Source organism: Temnothorax curvispinosus, unplaced genomic scaffold (genome assembly GCF_003070985.1).
Source record: "Temnothorax curvispinosus isolate PA1 unplaced genomic scaffold, ASM307098v1 QBEX01005579.1, whole genome shotgun sequence".
Lineage (NCBI taxonomy): Eukaryota > Metazoa > Arthropoda > Insecta > Hymenoptera > Formicidae > Temnothorax > Temnothorax curvispinosus.
Window position 1 is genome coordinate 35,252 of NW_020215359.1, and position 11,298 is coordinate 46,549.

General features: G+C 39.3%; 1 long non-coding RNA gene across 1 annotated transcript; it reads left to right on the top strand.

Annotated features, from left to right (window-relative positions):
• Positions 1–4,730: 4,730 nt before the first annotated feature.
• LOC112454953 lies at positions 4,731–6,545 on the top strand. The gene is made up of 4 exons (XR_003040805.1): positions 4,731–4,946; positions 5,020–5,239; positions 5,318–5,790; positions 5,871–6,545. It is a non-coding gene; the product is annotated as an uncharacterized LOC112454953 (long non-coding RNA).
• Positions 6,546–11,298: the final 4,753 nt, after the last annotated feature.

Consider the following 11,298-nt stretch of genomic DNA (forward strand, 5'->3'; position numbering starts at 1 on the left):
ACACTTATGTGCTCTACGCTTGCACGAAATGTGTTTTTCGTCAGCTCTATTCTGTCATCTCTGAGCACACGCTGCACATATTATTCAAGTCCTCGCCGGAATCCGACCATTGCTGCTTTTTTGACTTTGATTTTTTCCCGAAGCCTCCATGATATGGCTTGGTAACGACTTCACCCGACACAGATTTTAAGTTTGATCGTTCATGAAATATTAGAAATCAACAAAAATAAAAAAAATGAACGCGTGGTCGCCACGCGCGTTAGAAGTGAAACTTCTGAAGGGAAGGGCTTTGCCATAACTTTTCGTGTCGCAATTAAATTTGTATCGCTTTTTCGTGTCGCAAAATCGAACTTACTACCGTGCCAAAAGGAGCCGTCTCGCTAACGCCGTACGCTTATTGGTCGAATTTTCGTTTCCCAAAATTCAAATTCAAATTTGTTTCCCAAAAATCGTAACATGGCATATAATCAAGAGACACGGTTACAGTTCACCTTCGAAACGGAAGCTAACAGCTCAATACCATTTTTGGACACTTTAGTTATAAGAGATGGGGATAAGTTAATTACGAATTGGTATAGAAAACCAACTTTCTCGGGGAGATACATCAATTATTTCTCTAACCATCCGCGTAAATACAAAATCAATACGATAATTAACTTGGTGGACCACGCAATTTTGCTGTTGGATGACCGCTTCCACCACACGAACATTAATATTGTAAAAGATATCCTTACAAATAATTGCTTTCTGATTAAGTTGGTTAATAAACACATTAAAAACAGGTTACGACAATTAAAAAATAGAACAGACACTAATAATAGCTATAGTGGTCGAAACAATTCATTTGACGCACGTAATTGTATAGCGATCCCCTTTATTAAAGGATTAAGCGAGGGCATAAGACGTACCCTGGAAAAGGTTGGTTTCGAGGTCCTGTATAAAATACCTAAAAAACTTAGTGCTGTCATCAAGAGGGGTAAGGATAGACTTACGACGAGCAAAGAGACGAACGTGGTGTATCAGATAGATTGTGAGAATTGCGAGGCTTCTTACATAGGACAGACAAAGAGACATTTGGAAACTAGAATTAAGGAACACTGCAACGATATTAAGAAACATGACAGTAATCTCTCAGTCGTGAGTAAGCATCGTATACATAATGACCACAATTTCAAGTGGTCAGATCCTAAAATTCTACATAAAGAATGCAACATGAAAATGCGAGAAATTGCCGAAATGTTCTTCATAAAAAAGCACAATAATAACACTATTAACCTTAAGAAAGACACAGAGAATTTAAACTTAGTATATGACGGTGTCATTACGTCTGTTTAATGTTTATAATCCCCCCTCCCTGATGCCTCTGCTCCTTCTTTGTCTGTCCACAGTCTCCTTACATACGCACAACATGTCGCAACGGAGATCTTTAACACGCAAATTGAAATTTTACACATTGGACACGTGAGTCTCGCTTGAATTTTGCACACTCCTTTCACATATTGTTGCTTTATGAATAATTGTTCACAGCTGCTATATATGATTATGCTGGAACATTCTCGTGATCACAGGCATGTCCGTTGATTTCTTATAACGAGTCGGTTAGACGAATAGGTATTGCTCTCGAACACAACGATCATTAATTTCAGTCCGCTTATTATATTTTATATTTTGTATTGCATATTGTTGTTTATAAATTTTTAGATCGCACTTGAAAAGGGCCCTAACCGTGGGCCGAAACGTTGTGCAGTCTTTGTACTCTTATTTCCAGTTAGTCGAGCAATAAACTAACATTGATATTTTAATCACTGGCGGATAAAGTTATTTTCTTTAAACAAACGTATATGGTAGGCTCTGAGTAAAACAAGTTAAGAAATAATTGGCTATGAGAGCCGACGCAGGATCGAATATGCAGAAAAATTATATTTGCAGTCAAAACATTAAAACATTAAGATCAATCAAACGTTTTGGCCCTAAATCGGGCCCTCTTCAGTGACTCATAAAAGTTAATGTGAACGCAACGACGCGGTATCGCAATGGGCTGATTACAATATCGGATATGCACGCGTACAATGGTATCGCAATCGGTTAATGCGAAACGCAAGCGCAGATGTTATGATTCGCATTTTGAGGACGCCAGGAGCGCGTTCAGATCTCTCTTCAAGTGTATGTTACGGCGCGTATGTCCGGTAAGCACCCACGTAGCATTGACAGCGGGAATCAAAGAGAGAGAGACGAAAGCAGCAAACTGTGGCCCGGCAGAACTACCGAATGCAGTAACCATTAGGGCCATTACAAAAGATGGAAAATATGCGTAACTTACTGCGTGCTACACGAACCGCATTCAGACGTCTTTGACATATTCGCTGTGTGGAGAACGATGTGTGTTCGTCGGCATCTGAGCCTCGAATGTGAGGTCAAAGCGCACGCTGTGATCTCAAGAGCACGCGAACGTGTAACAAATTATAAACAAATATACATCGCCGAGCACACGGTCGCAACAAGAGAATTCGGCGGATTTACCTAAACATTAGAGCGACGCTTTATTTTATTTATTAGCGGGAGGTATGATTTGCCTAGAAAATCGGTGTCTGTAAATTGACCCCGTTGTTCTGCAGACCGATGTGCAACATTTCAGAAACCAAGCGTTTAATGTGAAACGGTTCTTTGTCAAGGATTACGGCACTTCCAAAATCAAACTTATGGTTATTATCCATACAATGCATCTGCACTACAGAATGTCCCCCCGGATTTACTCGCTTGTGTTCCCTGATACGGGTTCCCAATAGTCTACCCGTCTGTCCCGTGTACGAAGCATCACAGTCAGCGCAGTTGATGCGATACACCACGTTGCTTTGAGAAACGTTATCGACAGTGTCCTTGTGTACTTTAATACGGCCGTTTAATCGATTAAAGCCGTAAAAACTCAGTTTTTTATCCATAGTACTGGCGAGATGAGTGAATTTTCTGATATATTTTTTACGTACGGAACAAACAGATAAGACCTACTGCTTGGCTCTTCATCGTCCAGAGGCCCCAAGATAGATTTTTTAAAAAGAGAACTAAGCTTTTTCACAATTATCGCGAAAACGAAGTCCAATGGATAGCCATTCTCGAGTAAGAGAGTGATGGCCAGAGACAGATTTTTTTGGTGGAAACTAGGATGGGATAGCCTGAAAGCCCTGTCAATTAAACCCATAGCTACTTTCCTCTTTTGGCTGTTTGGATGGCTGGAAAAGAAGCTGAGATATCGTCCAGAAAAGGTCGGTTTGTGATACCAGTCAAATATCAGTCTTTCATTGGCAGCTATTATCGTGGTGTCGAGAAAATTAAGGGTGTTGTTATTACTAATTTCTATTGTAAACTGTAGCCTGTTGTAAATGGAGTTAAAAATATTAATATTAAAAATATTAATTTTCTTTAATAATAATATAGTTAACTATGGCAAAAAGTTCTCACCAGTTTCAGCATCGACGAAGTTGTAGGAGTGGTTTACTGTCAGATGTTGGAAGCCTTCATTGTTCAAACAATTATAGGACTTCCAACAATCTGACACGATGGTAGTGCCTGGCAATATCCACTCCTTAATACACGCCAGAAGTGTCTTTTCAGTTCAATCCTGTACTGGCACGATAAAAATCTTTTTTGTGCCTTGCTCATATCCTCCGAAAATCCAGTGACCTGTTATGAGCCGACCACGATTGTATTTTCTTTTTCCAATTTTTGCTTCATCGATTTCTACTGTGCATCCTGGGTCACCAAGTTTCTCACTATGTTCTTCAGCTCAGAACACACAGGCCTGCAGGAAGAAATAATATTATATTATTAATATTTTGTTTCATACATTTTACATGTGTGTGTGTGTGTGTGTGTGTGTGTGTGTATTTATGAAAATATAATAAAATATAATTACCTCTCGGCAAAAATTGAAACAGTCAACAATCGTGGTCGGCGACGAAACGTCAGTTTCATCTTGTGTGTCATCTTGACTTGGATGTCTCAACATTAAAAAACAGGCAACAATTTTGCATATTGTTGCCACGTTAAGATGACTTTTCCCGAACCAAGTACCAGCTTTGCCACTTTTCTTAAAATTGCACTACTTCGAAACACGCTTCTTGTGCTCATTTTTTACGTAGTACCGTTTTCTACATCGGTACATTAATGTTTCTTTATCAATATTAATATCACTACCACATTCACTACATTTAATTGTAGCTGTTAGGACACCATGCTGAATCAAAAAATCTATTAACTTATCCTGACTATATGTCAAATGTCCGAATTCTATCAGACCTAACATTGCGTGGCGAGGTGGCGTGCAATTTCGTGGCATCTGACAGTAACGACATTGTCGCGCTTTATTTGTTTTATAAAATACATATTTAAAATTGGCGCAGTTTTGCATGCGCGTGCGGCCATTGAGCATGCGCGTGCGGCCACTGAGCATGCGTATGTGACCGACGTATAGTTGGCAAACGAATTAAAAATTATTGAAAATTATTTTACCCAATCGTTTGGAAATCATTTGGAGATATTTGGAAAAAACTTTTCAAAGTTTGGAAAACCATAAAATAATCACAATTAATTAAAATCAATTAAGCGTATAATTAGCAGAAAGTATCTAAAAAATATTTTTTTTTAATCCAATCGCTCCAGAATCATTTGGATAAAGTGTCGATATAATTTTTATTATTTAGAAAACAACTGTATTCTAATAAAAATTAATTAAAGGTCAATATTTCGTTTTAATTTCTGCACTATAGTGCAATATAGTGCACATACTTCTCCTGACGACGAGTGACAAGACTGGCAAGAAATCAGCAACCTAACCTACAGAACCTTTTGCTCATAAAATTCTCGTAAAATGTCTGCAATTAAAGTTAGAACTAGAAGTGGAGTCAATATTCACGAGTCTCGCATTATACGATGCCAGAGAAAAGAAAAAGGTATAATATTTTTTATCATTGAAATTACAACTTCAAGGATGCATAATGCTAATTACAAATTGTTATATTTCAGGTGTCTGAAAATTTCTACGTCGATATGAATTCAGAGGGATTGAAAAGAATGCTTGGAGGACACATCGCTTATAGCAAGTACCTTAGCTAGAAGTTGCGTTTTGAGCATCAATAAACCCACTCCCGATTTGTTTCTTGTCGTACGGCTCGAGAAAGTATTGCAGGGCGATATATCGGAGTGTGCCGAACCATATTTACGTAAAGATAAAAATAAAGATAAGGTAATAAAATGTTAAAATAATACTGGTGCATTCAAAATGGCAATTTTTCATATTATTGTCTTATTTATTTCCGTATAGGTCAGAGCTGCCGCCGCTGCTGCGTGCGAACGCCTGGGTCGTTATAGAATGCCTCTCGCGTGGACTGCAATTCATCTGTCTGGTGTAATCGGAGGCGGTGGTGATACGGATAGCACTGATAGAAAGGCTTAACTAACATCTTGATATTCTTATAGGCCCATTACTTTAACAGTCTCGAGCTTCTTCAAGCAGGAAAGCGAACGACTTTGCGATGAAGATCTTTATAAGCTTTTGGTTGAACTACGAAGACCTGGTTCCAACTTGAAACGATTAAAATCCTTACCAGAGATATTGAAATTGGATCTCAGTCCCAGACCCGAAGAACTACCGAGGTGTCTTGATCCCGACCTTAGAAGATTAGTTCCATATCCGGATGAAAAGAATCGACCGATTAAGGAGATAGTCTCGAGTTTCCAAGCGAAGTTGTTTTGCCCGATTTAACGTATTGTAATCTTCTATATCTTTATCCCAAGGTGCATATAGAATAAAATTGTACGATCAATTATTTCTTATTAATTATACAACATAAAAAATTATATTTTATTATGTGTAGGAAGCAAACTTCAGCTCCAGAACTGGCTCAGCCTGTAATAGCGTTCAGCAGACACAACTGTTGAGTTTGTCTTATCAACAATGTTCACTCGTTTACTGTCTCGCACGTAATCAGCGCAATGGTCGAATATTCAAGTCGAAAGTTGAATTACCGAAGAAGTAATCTAATCTAGATTAATAAGAAAGTTGGATTTTAAAAGTTTATTAGAAACTCAGATTTGAAAAGTTAGATTCTAAAAATATAATTGCATATACATGTGTGCGCGCACAGCCATGTGTTTGGAATTGCAAGTTTTATTAAGTTTATTGTATATTCGTTATAACAGTTATATTAAATGTCTTTGTTGATTAAAAAAATTGACTTGTTTTACCTTCTTAAAAAATAATGGTCTTGTTGATAATTAGAGGGATGAATATATGATACGAATATCTCAATATCTGCGAAGAACAATAAATATATACATTTACATACTTAGCGCGCGCGCGTTCCTATTAAATGAAAAATGATCTCTAAGTAACAATAAAGTTGTTGGATTGTCACCGTGAAATGACCTTTAAGCTTGGCACGCTTCACGCCGTTATTATTATAGAGGCAACAGCGACCGTGCATGCGTTAACGTTTTGTTTTTTCTCCCCCGGCTCGCCTCTCTTGTCAGTCGCGCACGCCGCAGTAAGCAGCACGTCGTTGTACAAGCAGTTACTCATGTTCAGTTCTACAAAAGTCTAAGTTCGAGTTTACGTTTTTGTACTGTTCGAAATATATTCCAGTATATCTTTTACTTGCTCAATCTTATTCGCAAGGTTCCCGAAACTACACGATCCTGCTAAATAATCAACAAAAACAAAAGTGTATATAGAAATGATATGACTCTAAATTTATACTATCGCACACATGATTGTATCTAATTAATAATTATTTAATATATTGCAAATATAAATGGTACAAATTCTGGTGTTATTTGTAGTTTTCCGCCATTTTGGATTCGCCATTTTTTTTAAATTCAACCTACAGATTTGTAATCGACTATACAAACACATAATAACATTATTACGTAGATACTTACACGTTTTGTTACGAATTCAATTGCAATCGCGCAGTTTTGATATTTTATGTCCACTTTATTGGTTCCGCCATCTTTAATTTGGACCGTAATTAAAATTTACGCACAACATACTTACAGCCTGTTCAATTACCAACAAATTAAAAAAAATTTTTTAAATCCGTTAAGAATTCGATCGTCAGTCGAATTTTGTCCACAGAAGATGCTTTTTCCCGTTGGCGCGGGATATCAACTTTTTCTTCCTTCGATTAATTCGCGAATACATTTTGGGCGAAATGTGTCTCGCGTGGGCTACGTCCTAGGGAAAGGTCACCCCAATAAAAAACCAATTATTATTATTATAAATATGTCAGACCGAGAAGAAGAGTCTTTACCATCACAGGGGGTTCGAAACCTCAGTGATCGGCGCGTTACCCCTCTCGTCCCTGGGAGTGACGTGTCGTCATCATACGAAGAGCCACCATCAACGTTGCCTACGGGCGCTGGTGGTGAACCAATTACCGTGGACGATCGGCAGGGCCGGCCTATTGTCCCTGACTCCGTCCTGTCGCAACTCAGCGAAGAGCCAATATCGGCGTTGCCCACGGGCGCCGATATGGAAACGACTACCGCGGAAGTTACTGATCTGTTGAAGATGGAGTTTGCTGGATTGACAAGGTCCATTCTTGACGGGGATTATTTTGAGGAAACGGATCGTACGCTTATTGAGGAGACTATTGTGATTCCGGATTCGGAAGGGGAATCTGAAGAAGAAACCTCCTCAACGACCTTGTATAAAAGGGAGAAAAGGAAAGCGGAGACGTCTCCACATTCAGAGGATATCTCGCCTCTGGCCAAGCTCCCCAACAAGAAATCGAAAACGATCAGGGTCGGTGGCGGAGGTATAGTTCCCACGGCGGAATTCCCATTAGATGTTGAAACTCATATTAAAGTAGTAGCTGCAAATACATTGCGTAAACTCGACACGGAAAAGTTGTCCAAGTTTGCGTCTGAATGTGTGGACAAGATGCACAGGATTCGGGTAAAAAACAAGAGGTTACAGAAAATTGAGCGCATTTCTCAGGAACGAACTGAATAACGTTGCCGAGATTATTGCAATTCTTTCTGATCGACTAGATTTGTCTGGGGATATTTCCTCACTAAAACTGCAAAAGGCGAACCTTATTGCACAACGCCGCGCCTTTAAACGCGAGGAGGAAATCTGTAGGCAGGAATCCTTGAAGAACATCGAAATCGCGAAACTAAAGCAGGAGATCACAGCTCTTCACGATAAGGTCTCGAGAATGGAGAGTTCTCGGCTCTTCCTATCGGTCCGACCTCGTCGGGTCCTAGCGATAATGTACCATCGCATGTTTTCGTTTTTGGATCGACTTGTCGATCCTTTAAGACGGTGACGGTAGCCCCGTCTACCGGGATAGAGAAAACAAACACGTCCAACCTCGGGATTAGGATAAGAAAATCTAAAAAGCAAAGGAAAGACTAACCAGAGGGGTCGGGGTAAGGAAGGACACAACTAGACGCTTAAGAATATCGCTCGCAGGTACACGCTCTGAGGCGCGTGGCGCGAGCCGAACGCACTTTCAATGGCTCAGGAAGGGTCAACGTCCGTAGGGACGGTAGGATGGCTTCCGTGAGCGGTGCAATCGTCGGTCCTCTTTTGAGTCAGGGAATTCAATTCCTTTAACTCAGGATCGGACCTCGTGCGATTTTGAGAAGGGGATGGTACTGAGGGTGAGGTCTTAAATTAAAGAAAGAATGGAGATGTCTTTAACATAAATACTTATATTTATTTGACACAAAAAGGGTTATTTAGTATAAAAAAAATAAAATAATTATAAACTAGGCGTTAGTGTAAAACGTGTATATGTATATAATAAAACAAAAGAGAGTTTGTGTAAACGGTTGTTGTACATTGTGCGGATTCTGGACGATTTGCGTAGGTACATTTAATGAAATTTTCTATCGAGGCGAAACATATAAGAATTAAAATAAATAAAATGTATTTTATAATTATTATTCCAAGGTTATCACCTCGGGTTTGTCTACTTCCTCGAGATTTACAACGGTCAAGGCGGTTGACGGAGTCGGGGATGGTCCTCTGGAAGCCGCGGAGGAGGGGGAATTGGGAAGTTTCCCGGGGCGAACCGCGGAATATGAAGGTTCGAGCAGGCGGGTAGGATCGGGGGTATCGGGGAGCACGCGGAAAGGGGCCACGCGACAAACAGGGCGAGAAGGCGGATTAGGAGGAGGCGGCGACGACGGTTTCTCCGGAAGAGCTGGTGGAGGGGGCGAAGTGGCGAGTCGCGGAGGACCGGCGTTATCTTGTTCCTAGGGGAATTCCGATCCTTGGTTTTCGACCTCCCTTCGCGCCCGCTTGTTTTGACGACGTCTTTCGTGTTTCGCGGCGTTTCGCGACTTCTTGCGGGTAGGACCGGCCGAATCCACTACAACCCTGATAGCATAGTGTCAGTTGGTAATATGCACGAAATTCGTGTATATTAACAGCACCACGACGGCATCATGACGGCAGCAACTGACACTGTGCTATCAGGGAAGTTAGCGGATTGTTAAATATTAAAATCCGCCAACTGCGGGGAAATCATCTCGGGTTTTGAAGATTAAAGAAATTAAAAGAATACCTCGAGTCAACCGACGAGTTAGCTAATTCGAAGTAATAGATACCTCGAGTTCACCGACGAGTCAGCTAACTCGAAGTAATAGAGATTATTTCGAATCCGCCGATAAATCGGCTAATTCGGAAGTAATAAGGGTAAAATAGTCAAAAGTAGTTAGAGGGATGGAAGGGTTATCGTTTAATCAGTAGGTTTATTTACATTTGTTTTTAAAGTGACCTTGAGTTGCCTGGAAAATAAGGTCACTACCTCATTTAGCCGTAACGTCGCATACTCAGAAAAAAAACCAGGCAAAAATAAAATGGGTTTCCGCACCCATGTTCATATAACATTTTTTCATCCTTTAGGTGTGAGGAATATCTCCCTAAATTTTGGCCCCCCTTTTTTAGAACACCCTGTATATATATATATATATATATATATATATATATATATACTTTGCATAGTGTGTGGTGATGTCCTCTTTTGCGAGTATGTATTATCGGCGGAAGCAAATTGAGAACATTTAAATATGGAGTTTATTTTCTTTGGGTGTTACTCTCATTTGAGGGTTCATATTTTTAGGGTTCATATCGTCATTTTTAAGGATTAACCATTAATTAAAGGTTAACTATCACTTGAAGGTTAACCATCATCCAAAGAAGAACTCTTAAAGTTGGGTGTAATTTCGGACCGCCAATTTAAGGTTAACCTTTAAATGATGGTTAACCTTTAATTGGCAGTCCGAAATCACATTTAATTTTAAGGGTTTTTCTATGGTGTTTTTTTAACGGTTAACACCAAAAGTTGAGTGTATTTTTCCATAAGGGTTCTATCAAAGTCAAAGAGAAAAAGCTTTACGACAAACAAACGCGCTTATTAGATACTTGCTGACTAACGAAAAAATCGATGCGGCGCGAAAAGCATTTAAGGCTCCTGGGTACCTGCCGCGGCCATGTTGAATTGTGACGTCAGAAGCGAGAAAACGACACGTTGAAAATTCTTGCGTGGTACTTCCAAATAAAAAGTTATTTGCTTAGGAATAACACTACAAATCACTTCAGCACACTTCGAAAATACTTCGAGTTGAAGTTAAATCTACCCCTTTCCCTTGACAGTTAATAATTAAACAGCCGTAAAACAAATGTGATGCGATGTAGGCTTGTGCGCAGGCGCGCCATGACTAGATTTCGTATTACATTTATTTTACGGCTGTTTATTAACTGTCACGGGAAAGGGGTAGATTTAACTTCAACTCGAAGTATTTTCGAAGTGTGCTGAAGTGATCTGTAATGTTATTTTAAGCATATATCATTTTATTTGGAAATACTACCCAAGAATTCGCAATGTGTCAATTCTCAACATTTATCGCTTATTCTCCATTGGAGAGAGTTCTTATTTCTACCGCGACGGTACGTCGCCACCGTCAACACAAAGTTCTCAGCTCATGGACCAGGAGCCTTAACGAGGTTTTAGCGTAGTTTATAAATAATTTGCAATGAATTACTCTTATTAATATTTATTTATTTAGTTAAACGGTAGTTTTTTTTATAATACATTACTGTATAAACCTATTATATATACCAATAGTTTCCCTTCCATATCGTTACAATCTTCTTCAACAGTACTCTAAGAAACCTGCAAATTCTATCACTTTATGCACTGACGACAGATGGGTACATACAAATTGTTTGTCGAAAATTTAAAACTAAAAGAACGATACGCATATCAACAAATATTTTGCAGATTCTCTACT